We start from the raw sequence: 23,880 nt of genomic DNA, 5'->3' as shown, positions 1-23,880 counted from the left end.
CATTGCTGGTGGAGTTGTGAATTGATCCAACCATTCTGGAGGGCAATTTGGAACTATGCCCAAAGGGCGATAAAAGACTGTCTGCCTTTTGATCTAGCCATAGCACTGCTATGTTTGTACCCCCAAAGAGTTAATAAGGAAAAATACATGTACAAAAATATTCATAGCTGCGCTCTTTGTGGGTTCATAAAATTGGAAAATGAGGGGATGCCCTTCAATTGGGGAATGGATAAACAATTTTTGGTATATATTGGTGATGGAATACTATTGTGCTCAAAGGAATAATAAAGTGGAGGAATTCCATGGGGACTGGAACAACCTCCAGGAATTGATGCAGAGTGAAAGGAGCAGAACCAGGAGAACATTGTACACAGAGTGGTATAATCGAATGTAATGGACTTCTCCATTAGTGGTAATGCAGTGATCCTGGACAACTTGGAGGAATCTATCAGAAAAAACACTATCCACATTCAGAGGGAAAACTGTGGGAATAGAAAAACAACTGCTTGAATACATGGGTTGAGGGGATATGGCTGGGAATGTAGATTCTAAAAGAAGATCCTAATGCAAACACCAACAACATGGAAATATGTTCTGATCAAGGACACATTTAATACCCAGTGAAATTTTGAATCAGCTACAGGAAGAGTGGCAGGAGGGCAGTGAGGGAAATAATATGATTCTTGTAACCCAGGAATAATGTTCTAAATTGACTAAAGGTACATGGGAAGGGAAGTGGAAGAATACAGTTATAAGAAGGAGAGGAAGAGAGTGCTAATATGTAATACTTAAACCTTATTCTTAGTCTGATTAATTCTGAATGGGAAGAGTAGCTAGATCCATTGGGTCTCTCTTACCTACAGGGAAAGTGAGAAGGGAAAACTAAGGGGGAAGGGGAGCAGGGAATACAAAAATGGAGGGAAAGAGTAGGGGGAGGGAACTTAACAGACCCTAAAAATATTAGCTAGATTCTCCCTTTTAACCTCATACTCCTTGAGCAATCCTTGATCCTCCAAGCAATTTGATATAGATTTTACATGTTCAATAACGAAAAATATTTTCCCATATTTGTCATTTTGTGGATGAAAACCTGAACAAAAATAAAGAAAACAAAATATAATATGTTTCTGGTGTGTATTCAGACTTCTTCAGTTATATCTCAGGAGGTGAAGGACATTTTTTGTCATGAATTTCTATCCCTATGTTACTGAGAATATCTATGTCATATACAATTCATCATATAATATTGCTATTATTGTGTAGAATGTAGTCCTGCTTTTGCTCAATTCAATCTGCATCAATTTATGTAGGTCTTTTCAGGTTTTTCTGGCATCATCTTGCTAATTATTTCTTAGAGCAAAATAGTATTCCATTATAGTTATATATCATAATGAAAGCGAGAATTACATATTTCTGAATATGATGATTCCCTTTTGAATAAGGGTAAGATAAAATATATATCACAAAAATTTAATATATCATCCAAATGAGGCATCTTTTCAGGACAGAAAGCATTTTTTACCCTCCCACTAGCTCCAAGGAATAATCAGGTGAGTCTTTTATTAGTCAGGTTTCAGATACATCGCTGAATTGGGAAACATATGCAGAAAATGTTGTCATTGTTTTAAAATAACTTTTATTAGTCAAAAGAATTTTTTAGAAATTGTTCTTAAAGAGTTTTCTTGATTAACTATAAGAAATATTAACCAGGCTATTGATTTAGCGAAGACAAATGTTTCAAGAATCATTCAAGCCAAAATGAAATATCACAAGAAAGTATAGTAAAACATGAAAAATGCCATGGACTGACAAAATACTAATAAATTGATAAAATAGTAATACTTAATAGAATAAGTAATCCTCCTATAATATATTAAATACTTGACAGTGACCTGGCAATTGAAGTAGCTGTTACTGATTCTTTTACATTGTAGTATATTTTTCTAGAATTGAGGCAGAAAGAACCTGTGGAGAAGCCATTTTTAAAAGACTATTAAGGAGGTGGAGCTAACATGGCCATGGAGTAACAGGAATTTTCTTAACCTTATCCAACCAATCACTACAAAGCATCTCAAAAGGACAGAAATCAAAATCAGATGAGTAAAGGAGCTCTCCCATAGTTTCAGCCTTAAAGGTAGGAAGTGTTTAGGGATTTCCACGCTACAAAGGGGCAAAATTACACTTATCAAAGCATGAACTGATCATCCCTCTCCCATGCCACTTATTGTTCCAGAGTCAGAGCAAGGACTGGACAATATCCAAATTCCTGGGATCTGGCTGAAGGCAATTGGCAGTGGGACTTGGGACCTGATGCTAAAGAGAGCAGAGCCTGGGCAGCAGAACCCTGACATTTGGCAGAAACAAGGCTGGTCACAGCAGAGGCACCAGGGACTGGAAAATAGCCTCAGGGCAAAACACTTTAAAGTACTATACAAAAAGAAGTGCCTGGAAGATGCTACCAAGGCAAAGCCCTATAAGACAGAAGAAGATAAGAAAGCAATATCCACCAACATGCAGGAACCACAATCTACAAGTAGCAAAAGGAAAATCAAAAGATCATTCATAAGTGATAATCAGTCTTTAAAAACTAGAATTGGGCAAGTAGAAGCTAATGATCCCACAAGATAGCAAGAATTAATGTAAAATCAATAGAATGAAAAAAAATAGAGGAAAACATGAAATATCTCATTGAAAAGACAACTGACCTAGAGAACAGATCTAGGAGAAATAATTTGAGAATTATTGGTATACCTGAAATCCTGGGAAAAAAATAAAAGTCTTGACATCATATTATAAGAAATTATCCAAGAAAACTGACTTGATATTCTTGAACAAGAGGGCAAAATAGACTTTGAAAGAGTACATAGATTATCCCCTACATTACATCCTCAAAAGACAGCTCCCAGGAATGTAGTAGTCAAATTCAAGACCTTCCAGATCAAGGAGAAAATATTGCAAGCAGTCAAAAAGAGACAATTCAGAAATCAAAGAGTCTCAGTGAGGATTACACAGGATTTGTCATCCTCCAAACTAAAGGACTGCAAGGCTTAGAATATGATACTCAGGAAGGCAAGAGAATTGGACCAAGAATCACCTAACCATTGTAGTAAAAGATTTAATCAGGGCAAGCTGAATGCAAAAGATGCTGCAAACCAACATTCCACTCAGAACTCCTAGGAACTGGACTGAACACAGTGGCAGTTGTTGGAGACAGGGAGGCTGAGGCTGATTTTCTCCAGCAGTCAGGAGAGCCCAGAGGGGATCAGTCTGATATTTCTTGGGTGGACCCAGAGAGCCAGTGGATCCCCCTTTTTTGGCTTTATTGACATTTCTGCCTGTTCCTATTGCTGCTGCTACAGAGAAGTGGATTTCAGCTGTTGTTGGTGACATCTTACTGGGACTGTTGTTTGAATCAAAAAGGACTCCTTTGTTGTGAGAATCCTTTGGGCCATTTTGTACTTGCCCCTACCAATCCCTCCCTAACTTTAATTAATACTCAAATTAGTTAGTTTAGAATAATTATAGAAAGTTTTAGGGTTCAAATATCTGTTGTGGGTTAGAAATAAGTTATTCCCTGATCCCCTTCCCTTCTCCCTTTAGCTAATTAAACCTTTTAATTTTATATATATATATAGCTAGTTTGAATCCCTTCCTTTAACTTATACATAACACCATCAAAACTGACAACTTACTTTCTGAGGAAAGTATGGGCATTTAGGAAAACAGAAGATCTAAGCATTCCTAAAGAAAAGACCAGAACTAAATAGAAAACTTTATGTCCAAATACAAAATTCAAGATTATCATAAAAAGGTAAACAAGAAAGAGGGGAAATTTTTTAAGGCCTTCAGTAAGGTTAAATTTATTACATTTTATATGGAAAAATTATATCTGTAACTCTTAAAAGTTGTTTTCATTATCATAATAGATAGAAGAATTATTTATAGGCAGAGGTTATGGTACTAAGTTGTTTAAAATGATATATAAAAAGGAGGGGAGGATAGAGGATGATACTAAGAGAAACTTGAAGGAGGAAGATAAATAGGATAAATCATATGTGACAAGGAAATCACTTTAAAAGACTGATATATATTAATTTAAGGTCGCCAAGGAATTCAGCTATGTAATTCCTAAATGAAAACTCAAGTCAGCAGTCAACCTTTTATGGAGTTTAATTACAAACAGGATGAAGAAAGGTATTAGAGATAGAGAGAGAGAGGGAGAGAGAAAGGGGAGAGAAGGGAATAGGGCTTAAATACCCCTTCTGTTTAGGCTGGGCCAAAAGGCCCAAGCCCTTAGATAGCTGGGGCAAAGAAAGGAGATCAGTCCCTATTACTCACATGACCAAAATGGAGAAACAGTCTCAGGGGCCTCCACCTCCAGCTTCCTTCAGAGCAAGCTTCTCAGAGCACCTTTCCAACCACTCAGAGCCAAAACTCTCCAACCAACCCCCCTCAGTCCTCAGACCCCTCTCTCTTTAAGCAACCCATCCAAGTTCCCTCCCCTCCATTCTCACATCTACCAATCACTGTCCATGTCTTCCCTGTGCTGATGGTGGCTCTAGCTTAACCCAGGACCGCCCAGAGGTCTGTGGCTTTGCACATGTCTGTTGAAGGTCATATTCTCAAATAATTAAATCTTGATCCTTTGCTACAGTCCTTCCTAAATCCTGTTACCCTGGGTAGGGTAGAGATTGGAATAATTAAATTTTGATCTATGCTGCAGCCCTTCCTAAATCCTGTTAGGACTGAGTAGGGTGGAGATTGTAATTTCCAAGACCTGGTTCTGTCATTCCAAGTATCTCTATTATATCAATTCTAAAATCAATCATGACTCAAAGAAATTCCTGTTCTATGCTTAAGCATAGGTCAAAGCCCTTTCCATTGTTCAGCAAAAGGTTTCTGTCCTAAAGTAATCTTAAGAAGGGAGGAGGAGGAACCTCTCATGCCAATGGGGTTCACATTCCAATAGAGTTCCCACTCTCAATAGGAAATTTTTCAAGTATGAAATTTCCCAATGGTGAAATTTCCAACATTTATAAGTCTAAGAAATTTTAAGGTTTACACATACCACATAAAGAGGTGCATGTTGTGGTGTGGGGTGAAGAATAGTATTTTATAATATAAATATTAATTTATTATTTGTATATATAATATATATATATAAAATATTATTATATTAAAAATAAATAAGAATATAAAATAATATAAAAATGGGAGGAAGAGAGTGTTGAAACATATTTAAACCTTACTCTTAGTGGAATCAGTTCTGAAAGGGAAAAGCAGCCAGATATATAGGGATATATAATTCTATCATTGCCTACAGGGAAGTTGAGAGGGAATAAGATTAGGGTAGTTGGGTGGGGAGTTCTATAAGGAGCTATATCACTTATGCAAAAAATCAAACCATTCCCCAATTGATAAATGGGCAAGGGACATGAAGAGACAGTGTTCAGATAAAGAAGTCAAAACCATCAATAAGCACATGAAAAAGTGTTCTAAATACCTCATAATTAGAGAAATGCAAATCAAAACAATTCTGAGGTACCACCTCACATCCAGCAGATTGGCTAACATGAAAGCAAAGGAAAGTCGTGAATGTTGGAGTGAATGTGGCAAAATTGGCACATTAATGCATTGCTGGTGGAGTTGTGAGTTGATCCAACTATTCTGGAAGGCAATTTGGATCTATGCATAAAGGGCTTTAAAAGACTGCCTACTTTAAAAGACTACTTCTAGGCTTGTACCCCAAAGAGATAATAAGAAAAATGACTTGTACCTAAATATTTATAGCTGCACTGTTTGTGGTGGCAAAAAAATTGGAAAATGATAGGGTGTCCCTTGATTAGTGAATGGCTGAACAAATTGTGGTATATGTTGGTGATGGAATACTATTGTTGTAAAAGGAATGATGAAATGGAGGAATTCCATGTGAACTGAAATGACCTCCAGGAATTGATACAGAGCAAAGGGAGCAGAACCAGTAGAACATTGTACAGAGACTGATACATTATGGCACAATTGAATGTAACTGACTTCTTTACTAACAGCAAAGAAATGATCCATGACAATTCTGAGGGACTTATGAGAAAGAATGCTATCCACATACAGAGGAAGAATTGTGGGAGTAGAAATGCAGAAGAAAACCATATGATTGATCACATGGTTTGATGGGGATACTATTGGAAAAAGCTGACTTTAAATGATCACTCTATTGCAAATATTAATAATATGGAAATAGGCTTTGAATAATGATACCTGTAAAACCCAATGGAATTGCTCATTGGCTCCAGGATCAGAGAATGAAGGAGGGGAGGGAAAGAACATGAATCATGTAATAATGATTTTTAAAAGACAGTTAACCATTGCTAAGAAGGAATTTTTTTCATAGACAATGTAATTCAAAGAGTGAAATACTGAAGATTTGGAAAAAAACTCAACAAGAACTATTATGGAAGAAATTCACTTTTTTACTCAAGTATGTACCAAAAACTGTTGTCAGAATCTTCATGAATCTCTAAATAAAAATAAAGGAAGGGAAAATTGGGGGAGGCAATAATAAGGAATTAAATAGAATTTTTTAAGTGCAAGATAAAAAGAGAAAGAGAAGGATAAACAGAAAACAGGGTGGAAGGAAATGCATATTTCATAATCATATCTGTGAATATGGATGGTATTAATCATACCTTAAATATTTGGTATGGATTTACAAGTAAATTCTACCAAATATTCAAAGAACAGTAATCCCAATATTATATAAACTATTTTAAAAAATAGGTTAATAAGTAGTCTTACAAAAATTTTTTATGACATAAATATGGTTTTGGTATCTAAACAAGGGGGAGCAAATCAGAGACAGAAAATTATGTCGATTTCCCTAATGATTATTTATGCAAAAATTTTAAATAAAATACTAGTAAAAAAGATTAAAGCAATATAAAAGGTGTCAAAATCTTATAAATTTAATGCTGTATCATGCAGAACAACTGATTTCAACCAAAAGAAAAATGATATATGATATATGGAAAATTGTTTAAAAATGTAAAAGAGTTGGTATATGATGGTGATGGAATAATATTATTGTACTATAAGGAATGATGGACTGGAGGATTTCTATATGAAAGACTGGAAAGACCTCTATGATCTGATGTAGAGTGAAATGAGCAGAACCAGGAGTACATTGTACATAGAAACTGAAGCATTGTGGCATGATCAAATGTAATTGACTGCTACTAGCAATACAATAATCAAGGGCAATCCTGAGGGACTTATGAGAAAGAATGCTATCCAGATCCATAGAAGGAACTGTGGGAATGGAAATGCAGAAGAAAAACATATGATTTTTCACTTGGTTATATGGGTATATGATTGGGGGTTTTGGTTTTAAAAGATTACTCTATTACAAATATGAATAATATGGAAATAGGTTTTGAGCAATAATATATGTATATTATATTATATATGTATATATAATATGTATAAACCAGTGAAAAAATGTAAAAGAGTTGTAGTTTATTTCAGATCAAAAGTTACCAATTTTTATTTTGTTCCAGTTAATTGCTACATAACATTAGATGACTTCATTGTCAATGGAAAGACACTGGAAGATGTAAGAAGAGACTGATGAAAATATTGGATTGGTTAAAGCACATAGGTCTGAAGTCATGATCAACAAGCGTCAGTTTTGAAGAGGTTGTCTTGAGTATATGCTTCTCATAATATCTAAAGGTGTGAACACAGATCCAAAGCAGCTAGAAATGCTCTTGAATTATCCACATCCATGGAATATTTGATATCTTAATATCTTTTCTAGGGTTTGGCAGTTTTTATTTAAATAATTAAGAACCAGGCTGCTGTATTGATAAACTACCAAAGGAACTCTCTTATGAATATATGAATGAAAAAACTCACAGATCCACTTGGGAAAAACACATATTGAAAGATTTGATTAATACCCAGGTATAAATTGTTTTTATATATGTATATCAATATTTTTATTCATATATATATTATACATCAATTACATATTAAATATTTTCTATAATTTATACATAATTTAATTTTTATATATTCATATTATATATAGACATAGTATTTGTGTATGTGTGTGTATTTCTCTGCGCATGTGTATGCCAGTAAAGATTATATAGTTCCAAGAAAGCTTTTTGTCTTGCCCACAGTTGCCAGACTAGGGATTTGTCAAGAGAGCAAAGGTCCCAAAAAACTGAATTCACCAGCAGAGGACTGATTTCTATTAAGACTCAATATCCTTTTCACAAGTTATAGGTTTTTTTTTTTCTATGATGTGTGCTATCCCTAAAAAGGTAAGGGTTTTTTTCCTATCCCCCCATCTCCATCATTATGGACTCAGAGATGACCGATATAAGACTCATCAAAAAATATTAATGTGGCTATTCCCAGCAGAGGAATTTGCTATGAAAGGAAGAAGATGGATATTGTTTTAAAAAAATGTAAAAGCTATGCTAACAGACCTGGTTCTGAATGATACAAAATGAACTCTTTTAGATATGACAGAACAATATTCCCTCAGGTCAATTTCAATCCAAGTAAATTCATATATATTCTTTGGAACCATTTTTTCATACTCCATAATCCAACGTTTTCAAGGGTCTCATAGCTAGGCCTGTGGCATAGGAAAAAATTAAGAGTAGAATAACTATTATTAATAAACTGAATGAGGAAGGTGAAGTCTGCCTTCTTAATGTCAACATTTCCCACTCTCTCAGTAGCCTATGTGTACCTCAAACTGACTATAACATAAAGAGGTTCTAGACAATACTCTGTGGGTGTTAGTACTCTGTTAGTGTCTGTTCTTGAATGGTAGATTGTTGCATCTGCAGCATAAATATTTTTATCTTGACTTTAACCTGAGATCAGATCAAAATTTTAGTTTCAAGAAATTCTACCTCATGAAACATCTTACTGCTTATAATGTAAAACATGATGTAGCAGTTTCTTCAAAGTCCACAATAGTAGCATAATACATGATTGTCATTGAAAACATCCATCTGTGATACCCATTAAGCTTGCAGAAGTTCTTTTATAAGAGCTTCCAGCCATTTTCCTTTCTCCCTAATTTATCACCCTATCATGCAAACAAAAAAGATACAAGTCAATGATCATAAAAATTAAAGTCACATTCTGGAATTTTACATAGAAAATAACCACATAAGAGTTTGCTCAAAGACTGAAAAGCAATTGTTAAGGCTAGGTTAAATAGCTTACCATCCCTGAGGTTATGGAGACTGGACATCAAATTTTAAAGAACAAACATCTTTTAAAATAGGAATATGAGAATCTTGGCTTGAAAGTCCTGATGTTTAGCATGTGTTGGTGATCTGGGGTGCTTTGTGAGGCATTTTTCAAGTCAAAATTGTAGATAGAATATCACCAACTTATGGCAACTGACAAACATCATATTCAATAGTGTGGAGGTAGTCTGGTTTTTCTCATTTTGCCTCATTTAATAATATCATATGATGGGCAGATGGGGCAAGTAAGGGAATTTGGAGCATACCAATCAGTTTATAATAATTCTCTAGTTTCTGCCCACAGCTTCCATGATAATTAGTAATTCATTATGAAATCTCAAAAAAGTAATAAAAAACCACTAATATAATGTATTAACAACCTTATTACATTCCTTTTATGTCTCACTCCTGCCTACAATGTGCCAGAAACCTCTAAACTCTGTCATTACACATTAGAAGGAACCTCTGCCTCTGTGTCTTCTATTTGATTGGTTCCTCTCAGAACATCCATTTTTTAATTTTTTAAAATATTTTAATTTTAATTTTGGGTTTTTTTTTCGAAAAATTTATTAATCAATTTAGAACATTATTCCTTGGTTACAAAAATAATATTCTTTCCCTCCCTCCCCTGCCCTCACCCCTTTCCATAGTCAACACGCAATTCCACTCTGTTTTGCATCTCCTGTATCAGAATGCATTTTCATGTTGTTGATGTTTACACTAGAATGTTCATTTAGAATCTATATCCCCAATCATATCCCCTTTGACCCATGTTGTCAAGCAGTTGTTTCTCTTTGGTGTTTCCGCTCCCACAGTTTTTCCTCTGGATGTGGATAGTGTTCTTCCTTGTAGATCCCTCCAAGTTGTTCAGAACATCCATTTTAAGGAAATGCCCACCACACACACACATACACACATACACACATTCCCCCCCCCCCCATACATAAGCTCCTTGAAGACAGGGACCATATTTTTCCCTATTAAGTAAACACTTGACAAATATTTATTGACTCAACTCAAATTGACATAGATGGTGAACACTTCTGGACTACATTGCTCTTAAGCCATACTCATAACAAATTGCTAAAAAAATTGGGAGAAGAGACATGGAATGGCTCATCCCAGACACATAAAAACACTATTACAAGGTCCCTTGAAGCCCTTTATAAATAGGTGAAGTCCTTGACCCCAAAAACGTTAGGTTTAGAAATGACTTCTAGATTACTGGCTCTGCTTTTGGCCCTAGCTCAAAACTATCAGCCAGGGAAAAAGAGGTCAGCCATCCATGCTAACTGACAACCAACTCTCACTCAAAGGCAGTCTAGCTTTCATTCATTCATTTAATCATTTATTCATATCCATGCTCCCATTTTAATGGAGTTAAGAACTAACTATTTTTAGAGGGGAAATTGTTCAGATGGACTATATTTAAATTTATCAATTTATAAAATTTCATGAAGCCTTTAACACAGGATAGCATAAACCTTTAAAAAGCTCAGTGGCATTTTCCTAAATACTCTTGTTTAAATTAGGGGCATCTAGGTGTTGCAGTGGACAGGGTGCTAAGCCTGAAGTGAGAAAGAATAATTTTCTCAGTTCACATCTAGTTTTGTGACTCTAACAAATTTATTTAATCATGTTTGCCTCAGTTTCCTTATTTGTAATAATGAATTGGAAAAGAAAATGGCAAATTAGTTCACTATCTTTGCCAATAAAATCCCAAATGGGATCATGAAGATTCAGACATGACTGGGGAAAAAAACCAAGCTAAACAACAGAAGTAATGTAAATTTCTCAAGTTACAAATTCATACAGATTTTTCTTGTTCCCACATACATTTCTGTAGAAGCTAATAGTTTTCTTTTTTATTCTCACAGAACTTATATAGCATAGATTTTTCTCCCATTTTTATTTGTCAAGTGAAACACACTTCCCTATTGGCCATTGTTGTAAGAGCAAGTTCATACATAACAAAACCCCCAAAATAAAACCAAAGATACACTCATGTGAAAGATGACTCCAACAGTTCTTTCTTTGTAGGTAGATAGCATTCCCCATCATAAGTCTTTCAGGATTGTCCCAGATCATTGCATTGCTGAGAGTAGTCACAAATAATCATGGTCCAATATTCCTGTTTTTGTGTACAATGTTCTCCCATTTCTGCTTATTTCACTCAGTATCAGTTCCTGCAGATTTTTCCAGATTTTTCTGAAATCATCTTGCTTATCATTTCTTATAGCACAATAGTATTCCATTCCCAACATGTACCATAATTTTTTTAGCCATTCCTCAATTGATGGACATCCCCTCAATTTCTAATTCTTTTTACAGCATAGATTTTGATAGAATTTCTTAAATATTCGAGGCTTTTTGTGCTTTTGGTATAAATAAGTTAACATGAAGGGGTACAGTATCTGTTATTAAGAGAAGACTTACTCAAACTCTTTTAGTGGTTTGTGTTTGTGTCAGTGAGGTATCTCAGCAGGAATGCTACTCCAGGCTTAAGAATAAAATTCTTTCTTATCAGTAATCCTTCTTTAATTATTTTTTATTTAATCACTTATTTTCTTAAACTGTAAATTCTTTTAATAGTCACTCCTTAGTTTCTGGAGAAAAATGGGAAGAGGAGACAGTCTATTTTTATACAAATTCCATAAAATCTCACCATTTACCATCCTCAACTCAATTTAGAAATCTGTATTTAAAAAGAACATTCTAATTCATCTAGAGTCACAAATTAAGCCCCAGTTTGTGTGGATCCCTTGAAGGCAGAGAGCACATTTGAAAAATGCATTGAATAAGTTGCACATAAAAATGTAAAAGTAAATTCCTAACAGGATGAATGGTTATAAAATATGGATTAAAAACACAGTAACCAATTTAAAAAAGCATTCCGACTTTTTGAGATTCAAAGAAAAACCAAGTTGATACAGCTCTGAGATAACGAATAACTTTTTTCTCATGTGCATATTTATATAATATTCTCATTTTCTCTTCATAAGAAACCTATAAGATAAGTATCATAGGTATTGTTATCCTTACTTTACAGATAAGGAACTAAGGTTCTAAGAAATAGGTTAGTTAACAAGCATTCATTTTTTTTTAATATGGAACACTTCATATATGTCATCTTTGCATAGGGGTCATGATAATCTCTGTGTCATTCCAATTTAAGTTTATGTGCTGATATAGAAAATACTCAACAAACATTTTTAAAGCACCTAAAATATACCAAACATTTTGGTGTTATATAAAGAAAGTCAAAAGATAATCCCTGATCTCAAAGAGTTCATAATTTAATGGGATACATGGCACACAAACAACTCTCCAGAAATAAAACACAGACAAGGTATTTAGAGATAATCAAAAAAGGGAAGTTACCAGTACCACAGGGTATTGGCAAGGAAAACATCTAACACCTCCATGTTAGCCATGGAAGACATCGTGGGGAAAACAAAGAGGGATTTCTTGACAAATGGCCTCATTTAAAAAAAAATTGTATCATGAGCAATTTATTAGACAAGAGCAAGGTGAAGGGGTTGTTTTAGGTAGTGTGAGGTGGAATTAAAAGTTCTGGAAAAGTTTCTGTTTCTGTGGTAGGTGGGAGATGAGTAATCTAGGGAGATATAAAAGTGTTGAAGAGAGGATCTGGTTAAGATTATATAATAACTATGTGATGGATCTAGTCAACATAGTCTCATGATCTTCTCTACCTTCATTCAGCAGCACATGAGTAGGAATTAAGATAACAGATGGTGGGAGTAATCAAAGACTGAACTTAGAGAGAGGAGGAGAGCAATAAAGAGAACAAGAAACAAGGAGAGTGTAGAATTGGAAGTATTTTATGAAGTAAAAAAAAAGAAACAAAGGAGGAAAATGTAAACAGTACAGAGTGTGGAATTAGGGGCCTGGACGTCATGGTAAGCATGATTTCCAGGTTTTGTATTTTCTAGACAGATGAGGAGTCAAGAGATTGGATATCATGCTCCTAGTAGGGGCTCCAGGTATGCCTTTGCACAGATAAGGTAAAAGCTGACCTCTCTGATCTGAAGGAACCAAGCGTATAGTCTAGAAAGTAGAAGGAGCTGAACGCATATGATAAGTTCAAGAACGGGGGCATAGTTTATGTATATGGTAGAGGGGTAGAAGTTTTAGTGGCTAGATATCTAGTTCTCCCCAGGCTTTTCTTGGGAATATTAATCCACATTCACCCTACTCCTGAAAGAGAGAACGAGAAACTATGTCTGAATAGCTCAAAGTCTGGCTGCAACAAGAGGTTGTCTGTAATTTTTAGAAGACAGCAGGTTTCCTAAATCTCCCAGGATGAATCTCAACTTGTTAAAAAGCCTCAGTCTTGCAATGTTAACTGCAAACGTATCAGAAACATATGGCTTTATATTTCTGAAAATATACGTGGACTGGAAAATTAGGGAAAGCATTTGGACAAATACATTTTACAGGCAGCAGACATTTGAAAAATAGTTTTAAGATGTCTTGTTGACCCCAGAACATTGCCAAGTTGCCCAGCCCTGATTTAAACACAAGATGTCTTTGTAAGTTTCCTGTTGTTCAAATATAGTTGCTCTGTCAGTTATACTTAAAATGTGTTTCTTCAGACTTGAAGGTGAATTTCAGCAACATTTGAAGCCGCAGCTAGCCAGAAGTTCAGTTTCAATTATGTTTCCTCAAAGACTTATAATGAGAGATTGTGTATTCAGCCTGGTTTCTCAGAGATACCAGAACAAGACCTAGAGTTAGCATACAGAGACAAGATCAACGCTCCTTCCCAAAAATTTGAATCAGACTTTTATGGAATGGGAAAGTTCAGAAAATCTGGAGTCCATTTATTGATCCAATTCAGAGTCTCTTCTTTCCTTTACTTCTCTGAAATTATCATACTCTACATGTCCTACAATGTTAAGGATATCTTGGTATATTTTTCTCTCTAGGGGGTCAGAAGGACAAAAGAAAATCTGAACAGTAAGAATTGAGTGGATATTTCATAGATCAGCCAAGTTTTAAAGAAAAAAAAAAGAGAGGGAAGAATGTTCTAGGTAAACATATTCATGTAGCTGGTCAGTCTGGATGATTTAACTAGATAATTTTTTAATTCAATAAAAATTAAAATCTGTTATGAGCAAGGCATGGTCTTATGTGTTGGGGACAAAAAATTAAGGTGGTATGATTCAGAGGAAAGAGTGCTAGCTAGAGGTAGTAGAACTTCTAATGGGCAAGTCACTTAAAATTAGGGGGCTTCACTTACTTTATGAAATGAAATGTTAGACAAAATGGACTCTGATGCTTTCTATCTATGATTCTAAAATATGGCTCAGGGTCTAGTGGGAACATAGGACTTAGTCTTTGCCCTAAAGTAGCCTACAATCTAACAAGTAATGAAATACTAGTTTTATCAAGAGTCAATAAACTCTGCCCCCCCAAAAAAGCCAAAGCTAAGCTGTCACTTATTTTTGTATAGCCAAGAACTAAGTATGTTTTAATTTTTAAATGGTTGAAAAAATAAAAAAAAGTGATAACATCTCTGGACACATTGAAAATGACATAAAATGCAAATTACTTCATCCATAAATAAAGCTTTATTAATACATATCTATGCTTATTTGTTTACATATTGTCTATGGCTGCTTTTGTGCTATAATGGCAAAATTTAATAGTTGAGACATAGACCATAAATTGTGATCTCATCACTTTACACTGCTGTTAGATACACTAGAAATCACAGTGGTAAGTTATAAATAACGTTTCATTTTGTACCACAATATTTTATTAATTTGCTATTCTTATATTTATTATTCATTCATTTATTTTCATTACTTGTGAATCTGCTGTTTTTAATCATTTTTCTAACAAGCCTAAATCTTTATGATTCCACTTGGAGATTCCTTGATAAAAATACTGGAGTGGTTTGCCATTTCCTTTTCCAGATCATTTTGCAGATGAGGATACTAAGAAAAGTAGGATTAAGTGACTTGACCTGAATCCCACAGACATCCCACAGCTCTATCCATAGCACCATCTAGCTGTAAATTTACACATGAATACTCATTTTAAAAGAGAAAAAAGGGTAGCTCAGAATCAGGTCTGGAGATGGGGGGGGGGGGGCTAGGTTCAAATCTGGCCTCAGACAAGCTGTGTGACCCTAAGCAAGTCACTTATACCCCATCATATAATGCTTACTGCTCTTCTGTCTTAGAACCAATATACAGTATTGATTATAAGATGGAAGTTAGGGTTTTGTTTTGTTTTTGTTTTGTTGTTTTTTTAACAAAAACAAGAGAAGGGGAAATGAAAGTTTTGATATAATGTTTTAGCTCCAGATTTGGAGAAGGAAAGCTAATGGTTACAATTCCCTGAGATAAAAAAAGACGCATCCTTCTCTCCTCAAGTGTCTGCAAATTATTAGAGAAACTTGGAGACAATAACTAGTTGATCAATATGGGTGCCAGTGTTCAGATAAGATATTTGGATTGTTTGAGATGTACAATTTTGAGAAAACTTGCATAAATCTTTGGAGCTAAATTTCTGGTCAACATAGTCTAGAGCTTTAGTGAAGGGTTTCTAAACATAAGGTAGATGTGGTCTAGATTTTCAGCCATTCAAAACTAGGTTCAAACAATACAGCAAGGCTTTCTCCCCATTCCCACAACTTAATAAAATTTTTCACATCACAAATTGAAATAGGTCTATTTACTGAATACAAAAGGTCCTGAGATGCCTCCAGACTTGAGTCATCAGATGGAATTATTATGATTCATCCAATTCCCTCATCTCAGATACTTAAAAGATATGTGACTGTGAGCAAATCACTTAACTTTCTTGTCTCAGTTTCCTCCTCTGTAAAATGGGAATAATAATAGCAAACACTTCAGGGTTATTATAGGGAGCAAATGAGTTTATTGTAAACTTCTTACCAGAGTGCCTAAAACATTAGTGAGTGCTACATAAATGTTAGCAACTATAATTTTCATTATTATGAAACACTAACTTTGAATACCACTTAAGTGAAAAGTTATCCTTCCCCTCAAAATAAATTCTGTAGATTTGTATTACCAAAAAATAATACCCTATTATTATCATCATCATTATTGTTCTTAACTTCATCATTATTTAATTTTGACATTAAAATTTAGGGAAATTTATTTTCTCTCTTGTTATAGAAGTTAAATATTTCCAGCTTTATTTATTGGCCCACAAAGCCTTGAAGTATTTACTATTTTGGCCTATAGGGAAAATTTTTTCTGACCTCTTGTTTAATCTAACAAGGCTACTGATGAAAAGACAGTTATCCCCTCCCCCCCCCCCCCCATTCAAGGACTGTCACTTATGCCCGAGCATCCCAGTAGAAGATATCTCCTAGATGACAGGAACTATTTCATTTTTGTCTTTGTTTCAGTAGCATCAAAAATGACATTTTGTATTAATTGAATTTGTTTGTTTGTCCCAGAGCTTTAATTAATTTGTTGCACTATTCCTGAACCTATAGAAGTTGAGGAAACCTGCAACTCTCTTCACTAAAAGTTGAATAATACCTTTCGCATTTTTACCCCAAAGTCTTAGCAATCTGCTTGTGAAGACATTGGCAGAAGACCTTTTGTGGAGATCACAATTTCAGAGGCAGTTAACTTGCATTAGTTTATGGTAAATATAATTAAAATTGTCTTGACCATTCCATTACAATGCATTTTTAATTCAATCTTTATAAAATTATATAGCATCTTTGATGGTAAAGAGAATTAGCATCATGGGGGATACTTTTCAGTGTTTTGAACACAGATGGCTATATTGTTTGTTTTTGTTTCTTTGAAAACATACCTCTTCCTTGTCCATTAATAATACAGGGGCTTTTCTTTGCCTTTTCCCACTTTTTCTTCTTCATCTACCTATCTTTAATTCCTTCCTCCAGGAACATTTGCCAAAAGTACTTAATTTTGTGGCAGTGATGTGTTTTTTATTATTTTAATTGGTGTTTGGGATCCTGTAAGTTTACAATCCCCCTGCTTGTACTAACTATATTTTAATAAGAAACCTAATAGGTAACAAGAGCCTTGGGTTCTATAAATAGTACCAATTCAAACAAACCAACCCAGGCGATCTCATTTGCACCCACTGTGGTCAAAAATAGTGAAAGAAGAGTTGGGTATCCAGTGGTTGTTTTGGTTATTTCCTTTAATCCTCCTTCTTCCCCCCACCCCTTTTTCCTCCTTATTTCTCTCTTTTTCAGTATGTGTTCCTGTGTGTGTGTGTGTGTGTGTGTGTGTGTGTGTGTGTGTATCTGCATTTTGGAATCATCAGTTTCTATCTCCACTGGTACCCCTTATCCTTTTCCATATACCTTCTCTCTGTTATCTTCCACGCTTTCTTTTTTAATGTCTTCTACCTTTCTCTGTATGTTCATGTCAACATCTCTCTCTCTCTCTCTCTCTCTCTCTCTCTCTCTCTCTCTCTCTTTCTGTCTGTCTCTGTCTTTCCATATCTTTAAGTCAACAATTTGTATTTGGTTTTCATTTCTATCCTAAGCTCCAGAGACTATTAATTGATAGTTAGGTAAACAACTAAATAATTAGAAAATATCCTAGTATAAAACTCCCTAAACTAAATCAATAAAAGCACATATGAGAAAAAAGACATTCATAATACCTTTCTTTTCATTTTTACGTTGCATTTTGATTCAGTAAATGTAAATATTTTACCATACACGAAAACATCTAAAATATTACCAAATTCATCATTTGTTTTTTTTTCTATTTTCAAATGTATTACAATACATTTTGTTAGATGTGTTATGTCATGTAATACACTAAGTTTTACATAGTTGGGAAATTGGGTCATCTTACAATATTTTAAATGTATTTACATAATGTCACATATTTTAAACATATGTGCAGCACATGTTGTATTACATGAAACAACTTTGGAAAACACACTGCTTTCTCATGTATGAAATGAAATGCCAGAAGCAAGGAGTTTGCTACATTTAGAGCCTTGAGACAAACTAATAGTAATAAATGTGCTTATTTAGGGGAGGATGAGACAAAAATTATTTTTGTCTCCATATATTGGATAGAGAACTGTGTTTGGTATTAAAAGATCCTGGTTTGGATCTGCTTTTGCTATTTGACCTTGACCAAATAATGATTTCTCTGGGCCTCAGTTCCCACATCTATAAAATGAGGGTGTTGGACTAGATCAAAAGTGTCTCACATGTGGCCTTTCGATGGTATGCAGCCTACAACATTTGCAACTGCATTGAGAATAGATTTAAGTGAATGAGGAATCATTTAAGAAAAATGAATAAAAATACAATATTGTTAATATGTGGTTTTCTCAGTCAATGTGTGGCCCAAAAGAATCTTTATTCATTGTTTATTAGCCCCAGTTTCTATTTGAGTTGACACTTCTGGATTAGGTAAGAAGTAGCATCCATTAAATATTTAAGTTTTATGATCTTATGCAGACATTATAGAAACATTTTCCTTTTTTTTTTCTTGCCTTGTCAGTGGGTGAAGTGGGGTGGAAGAAGGAAGAAAATTCAGAAACTAACAATTAAATAAAATAAAAAAGCATATGTAAAATACTTTTCAAAATGTTTTTATAGAATTATACTTTAAAAGACCAGCACTCTTAGGATCATTTAGTATAATAGATTACTTTGTAAGGTGGTAAGGTGGCACAGTGGATTAGAGTACTGGACCTGGAGTCAATAGCTCTTCCTTGATTTCACATTTGGCCTCAGACATTTTCTAATTGTGTCTGGACATCACTTAACCTTGTTTTCCTCAATTTCCTCATCTGTAAAAATAATTTGACTCAAAGACCAGAGTTCAAATCCAATCTCCAACACTTAATAGCTGTGGCACCCTAAGCAAATCACTTAATCATGACCTCCATCCATTGGAGAAGAAAATGATAAACCACTCCAGTATCCTTGCTAAGAAAATCCCACGAATAGTATAAATATGTGTTGTTCCATGAGGTAAAGAAGAGTTGGAGACATTTGAACAACACTGGATAAGATCATTGGCTGAAATCTCATCATCTTGGAGACAGCTCTGATAATCAATACCTTCTCAGCACCCATTGTTGCCTCTCCTCTATGATTTTATGACTGGAGGACAGATCACCCTGAGAGTCTAGCCTAAAGATGACAATCACTTTAGAATAAAGAACAGTCATCCCAGAAAGTTAATGCCCATCTTCACAGAATTTTCTTCTTAGTATAAAGTTGATTTCCCTCAACCAGACACATGCCTCTTTGCACTGATAGTGACTGTCCAGTGTGTTACTTAAATTCTTACCCTGCTGGAAAGACTATTATTCAGGCTATAGTTATTTCCCCCAAAATTATGAAACAACTCTAGACAAAGTAAACAGGAAAAAGTCTGGGTCTTTAAGGAGCATACAATGTAGTGCATGCACAGTAGCCTAGGTTTAATAGACCAAATGATCCAGATACTGTAGCAGGAACTCACTATTTTGAAAAAAAAAAAAACCTTGCTAGAAAACTAGAAACTTGTCTGTCAGAAACTAGGCATAAACCAATACCTCAAGATAGGCTCCAAATTAATACTGTACATTATTTAGACATGAAAGGTGATACCATAAGGTAAATAGAGTAGCATGGGAGAAATTTCTTGTCAGATCTATGGATTAGTAAAGAGTTCATGACTAAATAGGAGATAGAAAAGTTCACAGGAGATAAAATGGATAATTTTAATTTGTTGTTGTTCAGTAGCTCAGTTATGTCTGTATCTTTGTGGCCTCCTTGGACCACAGCACACCAATACTGAACATAAAGTATTTTTGAGAAAGATATTGAAGTTATTTGCAATTTTCCCCTTTTAAGAAAATGATTGCAAAGATATTTTTCTCCTAGTTGACTACTTTTCTTCTAATTTTAGTTATATTGTTTGTATTTATGCAAAGAACTTAAAGTTCTTGCATAAACAAAATCAATATAGCTTAAATAAGAAAAAAGTAGGAAACTGGGAAGATTTTTTTACAGCAAAGTTTTTTTATTTTTCAAATAATTTTTCATGTTAATACAAATTTTACTAATTGTTTTCTGCTGAAGCAAGTTTTTCTCTTGAAGACTTGAAATCAATTCTTGCTGACCTACTTAAGAGCTCTAAGCCTTGAGTTCACACCCCAACCCCATCTTTTGGGAGATCTCCTACTGTTGATGTATTCCAGAAGCTAAGTCAAATATTAGTTTTGAGTGACCTAGGATATTGACCTAGCTCAGAGCTCTGGATGCTGAGTTCATTATTTTGGACCAAGCTCATTACAGTTTCTGCCCTGTGCACTTTTGCCTAGGTATAATTTGTGATTATGAAATGGAAACATAAACCACTGTAATTCCTTTCCTGATTTACCATTCATTTCTCAATCTTGCCTTTTTCTTAGATCATTGTTGAAACAATTGTGAGGTAAACTGGGCTGTATTGCTTCCTCCTGTTTGGACATCTTGATTCAATCTCCTATCAGTCGGTCAATAAACATTTCTTAAACCCTAATGTGCTATGTGCCAGGCAATGTACCAAGTAATGAGGATGCAAAAAGAGGGAAAAGACAGCCCCTGTCTCAAAAAGTTCACAATTAGAAGGGAATGACAACAAGCAAACATACATATATACATATGTATACAAAGTAAATGGGAGAAAATTAAGAAGGAAATAAAATTAATTGGGGTTAGAAAAAAAATTCTCTAAAAGATGAGACCTTATTTGGAACCTAAAGTAAACTAAGAAAGACAGTAGGTAAAGATGAGTTAGGAAGGAATTCCAGGTATGGGGTCAGCTGGAGATAATGGCTATTAAGGAGAGCTTATAATGCCAAACCTGGTTTTGTATTTAATCCTAGGGGCAATAAGGAACCACTAAAGTTTATTAAGTTGGTTGGAGAAAGGAAAGGTATAATATAATTGGATCTATACTTTAGGAAAATCACTCTGGTGGCTGAAGGGGAGGATGGTTTGAAGGTGGAGGACATGTGAGGTAGGTAGACCCACTGGTAGAGTATTTCAGTTGTTCAGGTGTGAGATGAAGAGGACCATCACCAGAATAAAGTCAGTGTCCAAGAAGAAAATGGAAAAATAATGAGGCCTTGACAATAGATTAGATATGGAGGGTAGGAGGTGCTAAATCTCAATCTATATTTGTAGTCTAGGACATGGGGGATGATATTATCCCTTATAGTAATAGAGAAATTAGGAAGAGAGAGGAGAGAAAATTAAGGGAGAAAATAAGGAGTTCTATTTTTGAATATATTAAGTTTGAGGTCCTGGTGGTATAGTCATTGGTAATATAGGACTGAAGGTCACAAGGCCATAGATTTACATTAATATTTGTGAATTTATGTTTATAAATGTATATTTCTATTAGGTTTTGGAGTTTTAAATTTGAGAATCATTTGTATAGAAATGAAAATTAAAAACAGAAAAGCAAATGAAATTGTTGAAGGACAGCATGTAGAGGAAGAAGAAAATATCCAAGATAGAATCCATCATATTTGATAGGCAAGAGATAGATGATGAATCTATAGAGAATGAAATTGGAGTTGTTAGATATAGTGGATGAAAATGAATAAAGAACATTGTTGCAGAATCCAAGGGAAGTTAATATATCCAGAAGCTGTAGTTAACTTCATCAAAAACCTAGAGCCCAAGAACAGTGAAACCTGAAAGGTTCAAATAATTGACAATTTTTCAAAGAAAATTTTTGTAATATGGTGAGGACTTAAATCTGATTTTAAGGATTTGAGAATTGAGACAGTTGTAAGGAAGTGGAGACAGCAAAAGTCACAGCTCTATGCCAATGCCAGAGTGATAGAGAGATAGAAGGACAGATTGAGGATATATTCAGGTGAAGAAAAAGATTTTTAAGGATGGAGAACTAGGCATTGTAATAGGAAGTAGAGAAGTAATTAAAAAGGAAGATACTGAAAAAAAAATATTAGTCTGAACCAAGGTTGGTCTCAGTGGAAGATTTAGTTGTCACAGCGAAAATAGCTATCTCATGATAGATGAACACATATAAAGGATTTAGGGTACAAAATAGGGGAAATGAAGGAGAAATTTTCTTAATAAAGTATGAGATGAAATCATCTGTCAAAAGGAGTGGACTGGGAAAATTTTTTTAATTTTACAAAACTAGACAAAACAAACATTTTCATGTATAAGAAAATGTAAATAAAAAAGAAGATAGCATATACAAATGAAATAAAAAATCTCCTATATGTTTAGATTACTTTTCTTCATATCCACCTAATAAATCCCATTTGTAAGTGTACCAGCCTCTCCCTGTCCTCCCTGCATCACCAACATAAATTGTCTTTCATGTTTCATCTTTCTGTTCACTTCCTGGAGGTAGCATTCAGTTTGTTTTTCCATAATTAATTCAGTGGTTGTGTATAATGTTCTCCTGGTTCTACTCATTTCATTGTTCTTTATCTCATGTAGTTCTTTCCAAGTCTTTTTTTTTTAAATCTTCCATATTAGAATCAATACATTGTATTGGTTTCAAGGCAGAAAAGCAGTAAGGGCTAGGCAAAAGGAGTTAAGTGACTTGCTCAGGATAAAAGAGCTAGGAAGTGTCTGAAATCAGATTTGAACCCAGAATCAAGATCTTACCTCTATACCTGGCTCTCAATCTTATCTGCCCTGCCAATTTTTGTTTTGTTTTGCTTTGGTTTTATCAGTCTATTCATTGTTTCTTATGGCATAATAATTTAATACAATTTGTTCAGCCATTCTCCAATTGATAGGTATTACCTCAATTTCCAATTCTTTGTACAAGCTATTATAAATATTTTGGAAAATATGGGTTCTTTCCCTCTTTCTTGATCTCTTTGGGCAATAGACCCAGAAATATTATTTAAGGGTATATACCATTTAATAACTCTCTGTAATTCCAAATTGCTTTCAAAAATGGTTGGATAAATTCACAACTCCATCAATAGTATATTAGTGTACCCATTTTTCCACATCCCCTTTGACATTTTTCATTTTGATTATTTTTGTCATTTTATCAACTCTAATGGACATAAGGTGATAGCTCAGAATTATTTTGATTTGCATTTCTCTAATAAGTAGTGATTTAAAGCATTTTTCGTATATATATGCATATGTATATGACTTTGATTTCTTTATTCGAAAATTGTCTTTTTATATATTTTGCCAATTTATCAATTTGGGGATGGATCTTATTCTTAAAAGTTCTCTATATCTTTTATATATGAGACCTTTATCTGAGAGACTGTCTATAAATTCCTTCCCACCCCAAATTTCTGCTTTCCTTCTAATATTGGCAGCATTTATTTTATTTGTACAAAAATTTTCAATTTAATGAACTCAAAATCATCCATTTTATACTTCACAATGTTCTCTATCTCTTTTGATTCATAAATTCTTCTTCTATCCATAAATCTGATAGGCTAACATTTCCAATTTTTGACTGATTTACCTATGATTTCTCCTTTTATGTCTGAGTTATGTGTCCATTTTGATCTTATCTTAGTGAAGTGTGTAAGATATTGGTCTATGCCTAATTTATGCCAAACTAGCTTCCAGTTGTGGACTGGGGATAATTTTGAGAGA

General features: G+C 34.3%; 1 pseudogene; it reads right to left on the bottom strand.

Annotated features, from left to right (window-relative positions):
• Nucleotides 1-12,370: 12,370 nt before the first annotated feature.
• On the bottom strand, nt 12,371-12,468 carry LOC130456065 (U6 spliceosomal RNA; annotated as a pseudogene).
• Nucleotides 12,469-23,880: the final 11,412 nt, after the last annotated feature.

Source organism: Monodelphis domestica, chromosome 8, assembly GCF_027887165.1.
Source record: "Monodelphis domestica isolate mMonDom1 chromosome 8, mMonDom1.pri, whole genome shotgun sequence".
In the NCBI taxonomy this organism is placed as follows: Eukaryota; Metazoa; Chordata; class Mammalia; order Didelphimorphia; family Didelphidae; genus Monodelphis; species Monodelphis domestica.
Note: the sequence above shows the minus strand (reverse complement) of the source record. Positions and strands in the feature narration are given on the sequence as shown.